This window comes from Rattus norvegicus, chromosome 1, assembly GCF_021556685.1.
Source record: "Rattus norvegicus strain SHRSP/BbbUtx chromosome 1, alternate assembly SHRSP_T2T, whole genome shotgun sequence".
In the NCBI taxonomy this organism is placed as follows: domain Eukaryota; kingdom Metazoa; phylum Chordata; class Mammalia; order Rodentia; family Muridae; genus Rattus; species Rattus norvegicus.
The window spans coordinates 240,556,722-240,573,293 of record NC_141534.1 but is presented as its reverse complement, the minus strand read 5'-3'; the positions used below and the strand labels follow the sequence as shown (position 1 = coordinate 240,573,293).

The 16,572-nt window shown below is 44.7% G+C and overlaps 1 pseudogene; it reads right to left on the bottom strand.

The window, feature by feature from the left end:
* Positions 1 to 4,932: 4,932 nt before the first annotated feature.
* Positions 4,933 to 5,707, bottom strand: Eef1b2-ps3 (eukaryotic translation elongation factor 1 beta 2, pseudogene 3; annotated as a pseudogene).
* Positions 5,708 to 16,572: the final 10,865 nt, after the last annotated feature.

The window sequence follows — 16,572 nt, the reverse complement described above, 5'->3', positions numbered from 1 at the left end:
CCACTGTAGGCCTCTTTCCATGCCTCTGAAAACCCAAGCCATCGCCTCAGTTTCTCTTTCTCGCCAGACTACCCCAGAGCTTCCTTGCTCGACCTCTCCAGACCCCTCCTCACCTCCTGTGCCAGCTGCAGGGCACTTCAATCGCCCTGCATTGGTACCCACCTTCTCAGTCACCTGCTCCAAGGCCACAGCCAAACCCCCAAGTCCATCACCACCAGGGACGCCTGACCCAGCACCGGTCCTTCCTTTGAGGGAAGTTTCTGGGGTAGATGGCCTTGTCAGGGGACATGTTCCTTTTTCGCTGGATGAACTTTCTCAGGTAGAAATCAGACTGGGTTCCTACACCCCTAACTCACCCGCCTCTATTAAAGACTTTCAGTACATCACCCAATCTCAAAGCTTGACTTTCCATGATGTACATATGAGCCCTACTAATAATCTACTTCCTGCGGAACGCGGGCGAGTTTGGGAGCAGGCGAGAACACATGCGGACGAGATCCATCAAACAGATGGATCATACCCAGCTGGATCTGAGGCAGGACCTGACCAAGATCCCTGATGGAACAATAACTCTATAGGTGGTGTTTTAGTCAGAGATAGATTCATAGCCTGCCTCCTGGCCGGTCTTTGCAGGGCAGTGTTAAAACCAGTGAATTTTTAAAAACTCCAGGACAAACAGAAAAACCCATCCCAATTTTTAGAACAGCTTAACAAAGCTTTATTGCAATACACTAACCTGGACCCTGAAAACCCAGGAGGTAAACAACTTCTGATGACCTATTTCTTTTCCCAGAGCTACCCGACATAAAAGACAGATTTAAAAAGCTGGAGAGGGGGCCCCTAACTTCCCAGGCAGAAGTTTTGGTACTGGTCTTTAAAGTGTACCATGGAAAGGATGAGAAGGCTTGTAGACAAAAATACCATATGCTGGCAAAGGCTGTCTGACCAGCCCCAGCTACTATCCTGGACTCCTGGTCTTCTAAGGATAAGGGACCACCAGGCTCCTGCTATAAATGTGGTCAACAAGGTCACTGGGCAAGGGCTTGCCCTAACTCCCGCAAGTCAGAGGGGCCATGTTCTAGGTGCCATCAAGAGGGACATTGGACTGTCCATTGCCCTCATGTTGTGCAGGTCAGGGGGACATCACGTCCAGATAACCCTACAGTGAATCTCCTTGACTTGGCTATGGACGACTTAAGAGGCTTGAGTTCCCTGGACCTGACTGCTGCCATCACCAGCAGGGAGCCCCGGGTAGTCATCATGGTATGTGGGCAGCCCATCTCCTTCCTCTTGGACACTGCGGACACCTACTCAGTCCTACTGGAGTTTTGGGGACCCACTTCTCTCTCCTGTTTCCCCATTGTCAGGGACAACCTTACCTCCCTCACCAAACCCCACCACTTATTTCATTTTTAGGGGTGTACCTCTCACCCATTCCTTCTTGGTAGTGCCGACACGCCCAGTGCCCTTATTGGGAAGGGATCTTCTAGCTAAATTGGGAGCCTCTATTTCCTTTGCTCCCCTATTCACCTAAACCCAAGCTCACCAGCAGCCCCTCTGCTCCCCGTTCTAGCCAGTCAACCTACTCACACTAACATGAGTCTGGGAGGTCCAGAACCCCTCTGTTACTAAACAAACAGTCTTTCCAAATAGGGTCTGGAAACTGCTCCATGGCCGGATGCCAGGAACCGATCCACATTGCTCTCATCCCTATGTTGATTATCCCATCTAAGTATTGTGATCTATTTGCTTGCTTTCTCTTTGACCAGACAAAAGACGATTGTAAAAAATGGCCAGACGAGTATGGGGCCTGCCCATATTGGTCTTGTCAGATACATATGCTAGGATCACAGACCAATCGCTTCTTCTATCCACAACGCAAGACACTCTTTTTCTACATACAAGACCCATGGAATCCTAGGTGGGAGACAGGAATTCTTGGTAAGCTCTACCGTAAAAATCAAGCCGGGTCCCCAGTAAGTACTATCCGCATGCAGAGAAAATATGTCTCAATTGTCCAACCTCTAGATATTGGAAAAGTAGGGGAGGTAATCAAATGCTCCTCCGGGGTCCTTACATCATCTTTGACATTTCCCCCTTATAAACAAAACAGGACTAACTTGTCTTTTCACCTTTTTTGCTTCAAACCCTGACACCGGTGTATCAACTCCTTAATGTCACCCGACCTGGTCACTTTAAAGATTGCTGGCTATGTGTACCCCCAGGAACTAACTCACCCAATAATCTAACCTCACCTTTTGTCAACCGCCCTGACTCTGATGTCGCCATGACCTCACGCCTTTCCTCTAACCTTCTTTTTGCTGTGGCAAACTGTTTTAAGACATTCGGGACACACTCTGCAGGAATGCTAGCCTCCCTAGACTGCAACAGAACCACAACCCTTGATGCCCCATTCCTGCCACAATGCCCTGCAGTCCAAAATATATCAATCCTCTGTGGCACTCAGGTATGTCATCACCTGCCTGCCAGGTGATCAGGAATTTGCACATACATGCACATAGCTCCCTGAATCTCAGGGTTCCCAGATGCCCATGGCAGGAACTCTAGGATCCTGACTCATCTGGATCTAGTGGCCAAGGAAGTAGAGCAGTACCATTGTATAGGAGGCAAGGATGACGAAGGAGATATGGACAACAGGAGGGAACCAGCACGTCATTTCCTATCCTTCATTTCCCTGACATAGGCTGAGGTGTGTGCCCTAGAGAGGGCCACAGCAATGGGCAGCTGTACACTTTGCTCAGCTTAGTGGTCTCTTTGTCACGCCTACTCCTTTTCCCTGCTCCCTTCCTCTTTCTTCCTTCTTGCTTCCTTCCCCCACCATTCAAATTACCACAGATGATCTGCCACGGTTTGGTGGCAGCAGTGGGAGAAACTCCAGTTAAGAAACTGGATTCAGGAATTAGCCCTAAAAAGCAGACTTTCTGGTTGGGGTTTTGGTTACCTTCTTGACAGAAGGCAATAGGTTCCCTGTTGACAGTGAGCCCTTTATAACCCCACAGGGCGTTATAAAGAGAGTCCAGGAATGAGGAGATCCGTGAATGGGAAATGCTAATCATAAGGCTTATGAGATGGGTGACATTTGTAAGTCTTATAAAAAGAAAACAGTACACTGAGCATGGTTAACTGCCTGCTTTAAATAACCTCTGGAAACTAAATATTAATAGCAGTCAGGTCCCAGAGTAGAAGGGCTAGAAAATGATATCCAAATTTAATTCTGAGATAGTACTGATGTATAAAAATATATTGTACCTTGAATAAATATACCACACAGAAGCTAACATCAACTTGGTGAGGAGGGCATTTGTAGCTGGGGTGAGGATATCTGAACGAACAGAACTAAGAATGGTGAACTGAGGGGCTGGGGATTTAGCTCAGTGGTAGAGCGCTTACCTAGGAAGCGCAAGGCCCTGGGTTCGGTCCCCAGCTCCAAAAAAAAGAACCAAAAAAAAAAAAAAAAAAAAGAATGGTGAACTGAAAATGTTCTCGAATGTTTCTGGGCTACTGGATTTTCTCTGCTCCCTCTCATTAATGCAGAGTAGAGCCCCCTTGTCTTGAGACTGTGAACCCCAACTAAGGCAGGCACTCAACAGGATGATAACTGTACTTATTAAAAAACTGCCCCCACTAAATCTGTTTTTTTTTCCTTTTGCTGTTGTTTTGTGTTTTTGAGACTAGAATTCTTAGCATAGCCCTGGCTATCCCAAAACTCTGTAGACCAGGCTGGCCTTTGACTCAGAGATTCCCCCTGCCTCTGCTTCCTGAGTGCTGGGACTAGCATGTGTTTCACCACTGCTTGGCTCCAAATCTTATTCTTTCCAGGCTAATAACCTGGACCGGTACAGTACAGCCTGAGAGGGAAGGTACAGGCTCTGCCTGAGAAATAAATAGCTCACCTATAAAACAAGTAACGAATCTGGTAGTTATGCATGATGGGAGGCAGAAACATGAAGTGGATTTTGAGGATGCCAGATTGGGGGATGACCACAGCACTGGAAAGGGGAGAGTTCCCTGGCAAGAATGGTCTTCATGACTAAGGACTCAGTGTTCTAGAACCTAGAGATTCTTTAAATGTGTTTCTAGTTTCTAGTTATTGACACAAGAATGTGACAGTGGCTTAGAGTCTGCGAACTAAAATTACCAGACATCTTGACACAACACTGAGCAAAGGGGACCTGGATCAGGGAAATAACAATATCAGAATGGATCTGCCTGGAAACTCATTACTATGTTCCCTCGGAAGGAACAGAGGGCCATTTTCACCCTAAGGCAATGGAAAATAGTCTAGTGCCAGGTACATCAGTTTATTTCAAACACTAGGGATACCTGTTTTTTTGCAAGCGAGGCTTGTACATGTGGCCATGGGATTGACTGCCTAATATCAACAGGATGACAGGGTCCCGAATGGCACAGACCAGTGTCAGTACTTAATTTTGATAGGCAAAACAGCTGTAATTATTATAACAGGCGTCAATACCAGAGTAGCAACTAGAGAGTTTTAATCTACATGGATTTATGGCTATTTTAGGGAAAGGGCAGGAAGAAAGCAGTATATCACTTAATTTGTTAGATGAAAGAAAATGAAGAAGTGGACAGAAGAAAGCTGATATCAGAGTTGCGTTGGGGACACAACCTAGTTTCAAGAACTAGACCAAGTCACACACCGAGAGTCTACTGACCAAGTGAGAGCACAAAATTCCCTTGAGAAGACTCTTGATGCTTCCCAGGTAAGTACTCTGAGCTGTTCCTAAACAGACTCTGGGCATTTGCAAGAATAACTGAGCTGGGTTGTTCTAGAGTTCTTCTTCTTCTTCTTCTTCTTCTTCTTCTTCTTCTTCTTCTTCTTCTTCTTCTTCTTCTTCTTCTTCTTCTTCTTCTTCTTCTTTTAATCTTTCAAGCTTTATTTAAGTGCACAGACTTAAGGATGATTTAGATTTTGTTAAAAGCAGCCACATCCATGGACTGTACGTAGTCCTCAAAAGCAGTAATCTGCTCCTCCAGCAAATCTGTTCCAACCTTATCATCTTCAACTACACATTGTATTTGAAGCTTTTAAACTCCGTATCCCACTGGAACCAATTTAGAGGAGCCCCACACCAAGCCGTCCACTTGAATGCTTCGGACACACTCCTCGAGCTTCGTCATGTCTGTCTCATCGTCCCAAGGCTTCACATCCAACGAGATGGAAGACTTCGCAACAACTGCAGGCATTTTAGCTTTCTTTGATTCATACCGAGCAAGGCGTTCTTCTCGTAGCCTCTTTGCGTCTTCACTTTCCTCCTCAACATCAGATCCGAAGAGATCAATGTCATCATCGTCTTTAGCATCTGCTGCTCCACTTCCTGTGGTATCTGCCACACTGGCAGGGCCATACTTGCCCAAAGATTTCTTCACTCCCGGCAAGCTGGCCTTTTCCCTTTTCGTAAGATTTGATGTGATTTTACCAACGCAGAGCATGACACAGGTCAGCGGGTGGTGGACCAGAGATTGCTTCAAATACTGCCACATCGGCTTGTGATGGCACGTACCCCTCAATGTAGCTCTTGTCCGCCAGATAATCGTTGAGCACCTGGAGGCCGGCGGGGGTTTTCAGGTCTCCGAAACCCATGGGGTCGGCTGTAACCGGGAGCCGAACAAGAGCGGAGGAAAAGAGCGCTAGAAGCCCGAGGCCCGCGCTGAGGGAGAAAAAGGGTGTTCTAGAGTTCTTTGAGATAGGAGATGTACGGAACGAGGTTTCTGTTTGGTAGCAGCGATGGGAAGTTGAGGCTAAGAATATGGCTCCAGGAACTAGTCCTAAAAAGCAAACTTCCAAGAAAGGATTTCAGCTACCTTCTTGATGAAATAATCATGGCCCCATACTCTAAAGTTCCATAACTTCCCAAAACAATGCCACCATTTGGGGAATCAAGTGTTCAAAACACCCGAGTCTGTGAAGACGGGTCACGTCTTCCCTTTAAAATCTGTGAGCATGTCTGCGAATACAATCTTACGGTTTTCCTCTTTGGGAGCTTAATGTCATTAACCCCTCAGTCTTGACTGCTTGTACAGAATCTCCCATGAACTAGCAGCAAGATCGCTTTATGCTCTGTTTTCTTGGCAATCTCAGCTTAGAAAATGGTCTTCATATCCCTTTTATCCAACTAAACAGATGTGGAAAGGGAACATAAATGTGTAGGTAAGCAGAAATCAGTTTGGGGAGACAGCTTTTCTCCACTGTTTATATAAATGTTAATAAAACCAAGGAGAAACCAAGTAGATAGTGTTGAAAGTTGCCTGGAGCGATAGACATTTTAAGTACCTAGCAATCTAGTTGTAACTTGCACAGCTAGTGATTTCAATTTATCTTAAGTAATCATCAGCAAACCAGTATTTGAACATGAACATTCTTTTCAAGGTAACAAAGGGAATAACAATTGAAATGTAAATAAGAAATACCCAAGTTAATAAAGATGGAGAAAAAAAACAAGCTAAGTAAAAACAATAAAAAAACGTAACAAGTAGTAAATATTCAACTCACTACACCAGAATTGACTTATAATTATAGTTAATCTTTCAACTTGTAAATAGTTTAAAGAAGGAGACCATCCTCTTAGTTATTGTGTTTGTCAACTATTACAAAAGAAAGCATTTAACTCACAGGGTTAGTTAGTCTATGGTCATCGTGGGAGGAAGCATGTGGCTGAAAGCTTACATCCTGACATCCTGATCCCCAGGCAGGAGGCAGACAGTCAGAGAGGGGGTCCGGGGGAGGCTGAAAGACAGAGACAGAAAGAGACAGAGACAGAGACAGAGAGAGATATTGGATCTTGGATCTGACATGGACTTTTGAAACCCCAAAGCCCACCCCAGTGACACATTCTCCAAAAAGGACACACCTCCTATCCTTCCCATACAGTTCCACCAATGGGGGGGGGCAAACATTCGAAATTATAAGCATATGAGTGCCATTCTCATTCAACCTACGATGGCGAAGTTTATGTTGTCAAATTAGTTTAACAGCCAACTTGTGAAATCCTATGTTTAATCTTCAAACTTCTGAGGGGATGGGAATGTTATAAGTCCTGGATCAAAGTTATTTAATTTGGCTTGCCACCAAATTTGCACAGCTGTAATAGAGATAACGCCATCTTCCCATTTGGTTTAATAGCCATACCAAACCTAGCTCTTATACCTTCATACATGCATATAGCTCCCTAAATCCTAGGGTTCTCTATGGCAGGAGCTCTAGGGTTCCAACCATAGAAATCCCAACCAGAAAGACTGCTTTTTAGGGCTAATTCCCGAATCCATTTTCTTAACTTGAGTTTCTCCCACTGCTGCCACCAAACTGTGGCAAATCATCTGTGGTAATTTGAATGGTGGGGGAAGGAAGCAAGAAGGAAGAAAGAGGAAGAGAGCAGGGAAAAGGAGTCGGCGTGACAAAGTGACCACGTGCCCAGAGTCTGTTTAGGAACAGTTCAGAGTACTTACTTGGGAAGCATCAAGAGTCTTCTCAAGGGAATTTTGTGCTCTCACTTGGTCAGTAGACTCTCGGTGTGTGACTTGGTCTAGCTCTTGAAACTAGGTTGTGTCCCCAACACAACTCTGATATCAGCTTTCTTCTTTCCACCTCTTCATTTTCCTGAATCTTACAATTAAAGTTAATTAAAGAGTTAGTTAGTGGGGTGGATTGTGCCCCTACTCTATCCTGTATAACTCCCAAATAAGAGACACGGGAACTTGGTATTATTTTTACAATAAAATAATGTTCGCATTATGCTGGGCAGGTTCTGAATTATTGTACTCTGAATCTCAGCCATAAGCCTCACGTTACTTGCTGTTTGAGTCTCTCCGAGCTAGCTCTGTTCCTCAGGGTGCACTTCTCTTGGTCCATCCCATCTAACGACAACCTCTTCTGTCTTCTCTCTCCTGCTCCTCATGGTCTCTCTTGAGACGACTAACTTGATTCCTTTCTTTTCTACTCAGCCATTCGTTGACAAATCAGGGATGACTGGGGAGCATTCTTTATAGTACATTGTCCCAAGACCAAACTGCAGACTGGACTTCGGCACAGAGGTCAGCTTCTGAATACACAGCGCACAAGTCTAACCCAACATCAAAGTCCTGAATTTTCAACAAAACAGGAACTAAGGGCGCCACTGAGGTAGGAGATTCCCTGAATGATTCTGCCTTGTTTTTTTGTTTTTTGTTTTTTGGTTTTTGGTTTTTTTTGTTTTTTGTTTTCTGTTTTTTGTCTTTTTTTTTTTTTTTTGAGCAAGTCCATGCCTGAGACTCAGCCTCAAAAGAGGAGTCTGTGACAACCTGCTCAGGTTAGCAAGCCTGAGTCTCCCAACACTACCAAGCCTCTGTACAAGAATAGAGGTGAGATTCACACAGAACCCAGCCTCCTCTGTCTTTCTTGCCTGGAACTAGAGTGGTGACTATGTGTGCAGAAGGGTTCGTGTGTATGTCCTACCTCTTCTGTCTGTATTTGTCAACATCACCTATGATACCTAGCTCCCCGTGAGACCAGTCTTTTATGAAGACTGCATTTCCTTTGCTTCTAAAAGCTACTTTCATAAAATCTGTTGTACAACATGCGTTATATTAAGTTTAAGGTCTGTTTCTGCGCTGACAATGATGTTCAAGAATGTTATCATCTAGTAAGTGACTGTCCTATAGAGAAAGCTGTATTGTACTACAGGGATGGCCCTGGGTAGTCCTTGGTAATAGTGCCTAATGTTTAATAGTAACAGCATCAGCGTGGCTCTAAGTCACATGGTCTTAGATTCAAATGTTCTCACTACCTTGGATATGCTGTGAAGACGCGAATGAAGCCCTTCATCTTTCATCTTTACTTTTATGATTTGTAAAATGGGAATATTAATTTATTCTCAAAGGGCATTATTGGAGATTGAAGACAGTAGTATATGTGAACTCCTTGACACACAGCAAATATATTGGGCTTTATTGCTGTTCTTAATAATTTTTAGATGTCTTCAGGACATAAAAATGTTACAGAAGTGTCACACAGGAAAACATGTTTCCTCTCTTGTTGTTTTCAAATTGTGGCCTCTCTTTCTTTTCTCTTTTTCCCCAGAAAAAAATAACAATACCAAAGTCCAGCCTGCACTCAACTCTTTGCCAGAAATCAGCACTTGAATAATCCAAAGGCAACCTTTACACAGTGCACAAAAGATTACCCCAAGATATCACAAGTATGGCACGGTGCTAACCTGTGTGGAAACAGTGACTAAAGCTTACTTAACAGTGACTTTTTTTTTCCAGAATCAACTGGACCTTCTGCTATGTCCATGACCCTGTCTGTCTCTGTCTCCTCCACGTGGACAGAATATTAAAGGTGCTAAAATGAACTTTGTAATCTGAGTTTAATAAGTTTTACTTCACTAAAATGAATTTGTGTTTACTTTTTCCTTTTAAGGTTTATTTTACTTTTAATTAGTATGTGTTTAAGGGCGTGTGTACGTGAGTGCAGGTCCCTGTGGATGCCAGAAGGTGTGTGGTCCCCTAGAACTGCAGTTACTGGCAGTTGTGAGCTACCTGATGTGGGTGCTCGGAACCTGCTAGTGTCTAAGAAGAAACCTGAAGGAAGACATAGATTCCAATAGCAGGCAAAGGCAAAGAGCATCTATTTTGCAGAAATGACCAGCATGCGGGGGTCAACCATTCATCAAAGTGGTGACTCCAGGCAGAGGTGTTCAAGCCTTTTATAGAAAACTAAGGCAACTTTACTTAGGGTTAGGTACTCTAAAACGTGATTGGTAGATGCCAGGAAAATTGCATAGGTCGGTTTCTGATTGGCTGCTATGTTCGTTTTACTACATTTGGTGAGGCCTTGAGGAAATTTCAGGGACTGGCTCAGCTCAGAACTTACAGAACCATCAACGATTAACAGCCCATTTCCCCAATCTGCCTCCCTAGGAAACAGAAAATTTTCCATTCCAGGGTTTTTATTTCGTAGGGGACTCCTCAGACCGAACTCACATCCTCTGCAAGAACAGCAAGTGCTTTTAACGGCTGAGCTATCTTTCCAGCCGTTTTGAGAGTTTCACTGTGTGGCTTACTCATACAGATCCTCCTGCCTCCCTCCTGAGTGCTGAAATTACTGACATGAGCCACTATGCCTAGTTAAATCATGTGTTTTTATTAGATACATTTTAATAGGGTGTGTGTGTGTGTGTGTGTGTGTGTGTGTGTGTGTGTGTGTGTGTGTGTGTGATGAATAAAATAATATCAAACTTCCATGTTGCCAGGGATTATACATCTGTGATTGTAGCCCTTAGGAGGCCAAGGTAGGAGAATTATGAGTTTGAAGACACCCGTCTACATAGCAAATATTGCATTCTCTCTAGGCTCCGCCCCATAGTTACCTGGAACAACCAAGTATGCCTGACTTCCCTGCGTTGTTTCTAAAACAGAGTCTCAGCATCAGTGTTGTGTTTTATAAAAAAAAGAAAAAGAAAAGAGGCCAGGATATGTTTTGGTAGAAGCAGAGTATGGTGAGGTAGGCGCCTAGAAGGAATGCTAACATTCCTCCATTTTTGTTTAAATTAAAAAAAGGAAAAACTAGAAAGAGGTGGTGGTGAAGCAGGAATAGAGTCGTGGTGATCTTTAGCTCTGTGGGACCATCCGTGGATAGGAAGGAGCAGATCAAGTAGAGGCGTCTGTCTGTGAGAGCAGATTGGAGCATCTGTGGGTTGCTTCTCTGGATGGAGATTTTGAGTAAATGCTGGACTTGGCAAGATGCTGAAACAGGCACACACACACACACACACACACACACACACATGTTTGGGAGAAAAAAAGGTGTACATTTGAAACCCTTAGGTCTTGGTGGCTGGGGTGAGGGGAGTCTTAATCCCGGGGAACAGGAGAGGAATCCCACCCTCTGTGAGAGGGAGCAAGTGCGGATTTAGGTTACTGATTGGCAGGGATACTATCTGGATGGAGTCTATTAGGTCCACAGGAGGTAGAATTGAGTGGGTTTCCTGTAGCTTGTAAGTTTACAAAAGAGATACATTTGTTAACAATGTGAACAGTCTTTAAGATGAGCTTAGGGAAGACAAAAACCTTTTGTGAAGCAGAAGCAGCAAGAAAGGCTTTTTTCTTCTATCTAGGAGACTGAACATACATACATATATATATATATATATATATATATATATGAATGGCGAGAAAATTTAATGTTTACATTTAAAAGACAATTAAAGGAAACTCAAAACCTTGACCTGGTGACTATGATAGTTGATCATATAGATTTAGCATGAGAAACACCTTAGTCTAGAGTTAAAGGCAACCAAAGGGAATATATATTTGAGTATGATATCTGACTGTAGATTCAGCACTAGAAACACTTTAAGTCTATATTTAAAAGGCAACCAAAAGAAACTTAAAATTTGAACTTGTGGTTATAAAAGTTGGATCGTATAGTGGGATGATTTATTAGGGTTAGGCTAAATTATAAGAACTTGATTGGTTAATGCTAGGACAGTGACATAGGAAGGAGAGGAAATAGGAAGCACTTAGCCACTGGAAACTGCATTTAGATAAGGAAGTAACAGAAGATTACATCTGTGAAACTGCAGAACACAACTCATCACACTACAGTTCATCTGAACTTGTGTATCCTTTAACCAGAAGCCTGGGAGCAAGGGTCTGCCTTTTTGATATGAGATCTGGCAGTCTTAACTAGTTAACCAAATGATTTACGAGCTAATATCATGGTGGGTTACCCTGGGGTAAGGAGCCAGGTCTGTATTTAGCTATCAAACTACAGTTAGCTTAGCTGTCAATGTAGTCAGAAATCTGGGAAGAATAAATTATAATCTAGGTTTCTGTATTAATTACAATGACAGAGGTTGGTATATATGGTCCACTACCTAAACAGTTCCCAGGTCCCTCTGGTCCCCATTGCAACTTGGGCAGAGTCAGTCTGGCCCTCAGGCCTAGAAGATGAGAAGCCTCTTCCTGTGGAGTAGGAATGTGGGAGAAATGACCCACCTTGACTTAGGCTATGAGACATTTAGCTCTCTGGGTATCCTCGTGGGCAAGACAATGGAGCAGTGTTTCTCAGTGGTTATCATACCACAATCCAGGTAGAATATCACTGCTGTGCCCATATCTTCTCAGAGACCTTAGAGGGTTAACTGTCAAGAGTTGGAAGTCTCTGTCTATCACAATAAGCTTAAACATTTAAGGTTACATTTAGCAGACTTCTGACAAGCTTGAGAACTAGTATCTATTAAGCATATTCTGAGTTAGACAATGTGTTTGTTTCATTATTTGTTCTAGAATGTACCTAGCAAATAACGAGGGCACATTGTAACTTAACGGCAGTAGCAAAAAAAAACAACACTTTAAGGCAATGGTCTTTAACCTTTTACTGTTGTAAATCTTTAAATTAATACTGAAATCATTATTCACCAAGGCAGTTATTTACCAAGGCAGGATAGAACAAAAAGTTTATCTTACTTGGAAAGTATTTGGAGGTGTTACACCAGGCTGTCTTAAGGCAGTGAGATAGGAACTGCCCATAACAAAGATGGCAGATGGTCCTGGGACTACTTTCAGTTAAGGTGGTGCTGAAGCTATAGCTAGCCATGTGACTGCATTCAGCTAAGATGGCGCTGAAGCAATTGCATAGAAAACCTTATCTGCCTACAACAAAGATAGCTGACAGTCACAGAACTGACCCCAAACAAGACGGTGCTGAGAGTCACCTGTTATAACTTAGAATGGAGGAGCAGAGACAAACATATAGAGAAATTTAAGCAGTGTGGTGCAAGAGGTGTGAGGGGCGGCTTGGGGGCCGGTGGTAGCCCAGGGAAGCCTCGCCTGATGAAGTCAGTCCGTGATGTAAGGAGTTCCTCAGAATTAACAAGTAGCCCTGGATGAAGGAGGCAGACCGAGGCGGCTGCCAGATCCCTGAGGTGAGGAGAGACCAGAGTCTGGGGCTCTGGGACTCAGGGCTCTCTGCACGCTTAGCGCAGAGCCTCTGTCCCAGTGCCTGGCAGCTCACCCCCTGCACAAGCACTGAGGGAAGAGTGCGGTTTGTTGGTGGGCAGTGGTGCAGGAGCAAGGAGTGGGCAGAGCAGGGTGCCGGGCAGGGAGCGAGAGAGCATGGGGCGGGGCGGAAGCACGGCGGCGGGGGCAGCAGCAGCAGCAGCAGCAACAGCAGCAACAGCAGCAGCAGCAACAACAGCAACATCCGCAACAGTAGCAGAGTCAGGGGTTGGGAACTGGGAGCAGAGAGCAAGCCATGAGAGAATGGAGGGAGGGGGAAAGTCTATGATCACTGGCGAGTTGTAAAGCACCTTTAAGCGGCCATGCAAAGCTATTGGTTTGTGGATAATGGGGCCAATTTAGCCTGTGAATTAGACTGGGAGGCATGGCAGCGAAGGCATTCCTTCTGGGTGAGGGTAGAAGCTATGGACTTGCCCGTTCTGGTGTTCTGGGGACAAAATGATAACTAGAAGCAATAGCCAGGACAGTTCACCAGGTTGTCACGTGGTGGAGTAGCCGCTGAGCTGCCGGACCAGCTCCCGAGCTGTGTTACTCAGAGCCCAAGAGAGAACGGTTTACCTAGGCTCAGCTTAGGATTTTGTTTTTCAGCAGCTCACTACAGAGTAGCCTAGAGATAAGAAAAAGAAAAAGAAAAAAGAAAAAACCAAAACCACCCCTAGGCTGGAAAAAGAGAGAGAGAGAGAGAGAGAGAGAGAGAGAGAGAGAGAGAGAGAGAGAGAGAGAGAGAGAGCGCTCACCCAAGGGTAGAAGACCTAGAAGGAGGGGTCAGTGAGAAGGCCAGTCATAACTGTGAATGCCTCCATCCTCAAGGGCACCACAGGGTGGCTGGGAGCTCAACAGCCCTCCTTTGGGACCGGGGGAGGTCTACGCTGACAAGCGGGTGGATAGGTCTAGGGAGTGATCCGATGTGGCTGGAATCCCATGTGGTGTCAGGAGATGTGAACCTGCGAATTTCTAAACCCAAGTCTCTGCACCAGTGTTAGCATACGCCGCCCAATCCTGGACAAATCACAACAGCCACCCAGCTCACGTGTGAGGTTTTATTGGCAGAGGCCGCCTCTATGAGGGGGGGGGAGGAGGGGGGCAGGAGGAGGAAGAGGGGGAAAAGGAGGAGGAGGAGGGAGAGGAGGAGGAGGAGGAGGAAGAGGGAGAGGAGGAGGAGGAGGAGGAAGGGGCTACTGGTCGTAGGGACCAGTCTTTCATCTGAGCCTTGACATATGTGACACATGCACAAAGGGATGTGTGGCTAGTGCCACAGCAATGGACGCAGAAGTTCTGCTGTCGCCTAGAGAGGACATGTCTCTCTGGGTCTGAGAGCTAGCTATAAAGATCTTTCTAGCTGTCCAGGGATGCACCTGATGCTGACAGCAAGAACCTGTCTTGAAAAATCAAACCAAACCAAAACAAAGGAACCTTCCTTTCAACTCAAACTTATACATTTAAATTTCTAGTTTACTATGATAAACCTTTTCTTTAACTCATTGGAAACCAATGGGTACGCTGACCAGAGTCCTCAGAGTCCTTTTAGATTTTCCCCAAAAGGCTTGGAACACATTTCCTGATCTGCAGAATAATACAAAAAGATAATACAAGAAAACTCTCAAGCAAAAAGGACATCTAAACTTTCCTTGTGCCAAAAACCTAACAGTGCTAACAAAAACAATATTTGGTGTATCTTTCTCTTTTACTTGAGAGCTTCATCATCTGGACCCATGTCAGAATGGCAAGATTCTTGAAACTTTTTTCAACCCAATCACACTTGGTGGCTGGCCTAGCTAGGTGTAGCCTGTTGTGTCCTGTAGCAGATTCACAACTCAACTACAGGATCTAGCCACCCAATGAAGGATATTTAAACAGAAAAATGCATTTGAGTAATCCAGCCAGTGATGCTAGATGTGGGAGACCCTTCAGTTCTCTGTCTTCCTTAAGCTTCTGTCATGCAGGCACACCCCATTCCCCCCAAAAAGTAGTAACTGGAAAGAAGGTGGGGGCCACTGGGAGTGAAGGCTCAGAGTTTAAAACTGGGGTGGGAAGCGCTCTGAGAAGCTATGACAATTTTTTTTCTTGCTCAGTTTTAGAAACTCCTTCTTTGTATTCACTAACCTGGCCACAACCTCTTCCGTCAGAGAGGAGTTTCTGTCTTTTAGTTTTAGACTAGAACACAGTCATCCATATTGTGGTAAAAATTAAAAAAGTGGCAGACAGATCCGCGCATAGTGAGAACATGAGGAAACCAGTTCCGCCGTGTTTTTAATTTTTACCGCAACACATCCATAGTTCCCTGGCCTTTGAAGTGAAATATTTCTCCATAATCTACAGCATTAAGGCTCTAGTCCCTCATATTACAAGTATGGTCTATAGACTAAAGTCAACTCTAGTTAACAGTAACCCAAGCTTGGTTTGTCCACACTTCAGAGGAACCTAGATTTTGGGCTCTCAAAAACATTTCTTCAAGATGTTGACTGATAGAGAAAGGTTTGGGGTAAGAACATGATGGGGTAGGAGTTCATAGAGTATCACCTTCCCTAGGGTGATGACCTTGAGCTGAGGCAGTCACTAGAAAAAGTGTTACAGATTTTTCTAGGCTCCCTTTTGCTCCAAACACCCTCCCCGAGGGAATTACAGGGCTGGGGGACAGCTGCTTAAAACTTCTAAGGGAAGAACTTAAAAGATCCTGAGAGGCACTGTCCACAGTGAAGACACCATTAAAAGTCTGCTGTGGTGCCTTTAGTCCCAGCACTGAGGGGTGGGAGGTGGGGGGTTGGATGTCTGTGTGTTTAAGTCATGCCCCAGGGCCACATATGAGACTTTCCCTCACCTCAACCTCCCAAAACACACCACCAAAAGAGACAGGGGACACTGGTGAAAATCAAGTGGCAGACAATGAGATTGATGACAGCAAGAAGTTCATTCAAAGCATGCGTGAGGCACAGCATAGCGAGATTCCTTGAGCTGCTTTGAGGAGGTGCTGGTGATGGGAGAGGGCTGCATAGAATTATTTTCTAGGGTTCCCAGGCCTAAGAAGGAGGGGAATTTCTGATGGTGCAGAGTAGGCTTAGTTATCAAACTCCAGTCCCCACCAGTCCTGTGTGAGAAGGACAAGAGCATGACAGAACTGGAGGAGGCCTTAAACACATAAATGGAGCCAACAGTCGATGTCACAGCGCTTACCAGCCAGCTCTACAGCTGGTCGGACCTCCTCCGCCTACAACTCTTGTGTCTGATGGGACTCCAGATGCCTCCTAAGTTTGGATCTGGTGACCTTGGACTCTTGTTGAAATGGTATTTGTTATCATCACGCAGCTCTATTCTAAGTACAAACTACAGGGCACTCTATTCTCTCTGCCCATCCCCCTCTGCTTCTCTTTCTAATTTTTTTTTCTTTGTTTTTGTCTTTTCCTGGATGCATTGAGATAATGTGGGCTCGTATACTTGATTCTATTTACTGGCCCTTCTTCCTGCTTATTAAGTTTTCTGTTAAACATCTCTAAATCCCTGGAATATAACATCAACTTGACCATGGTGCTCAAT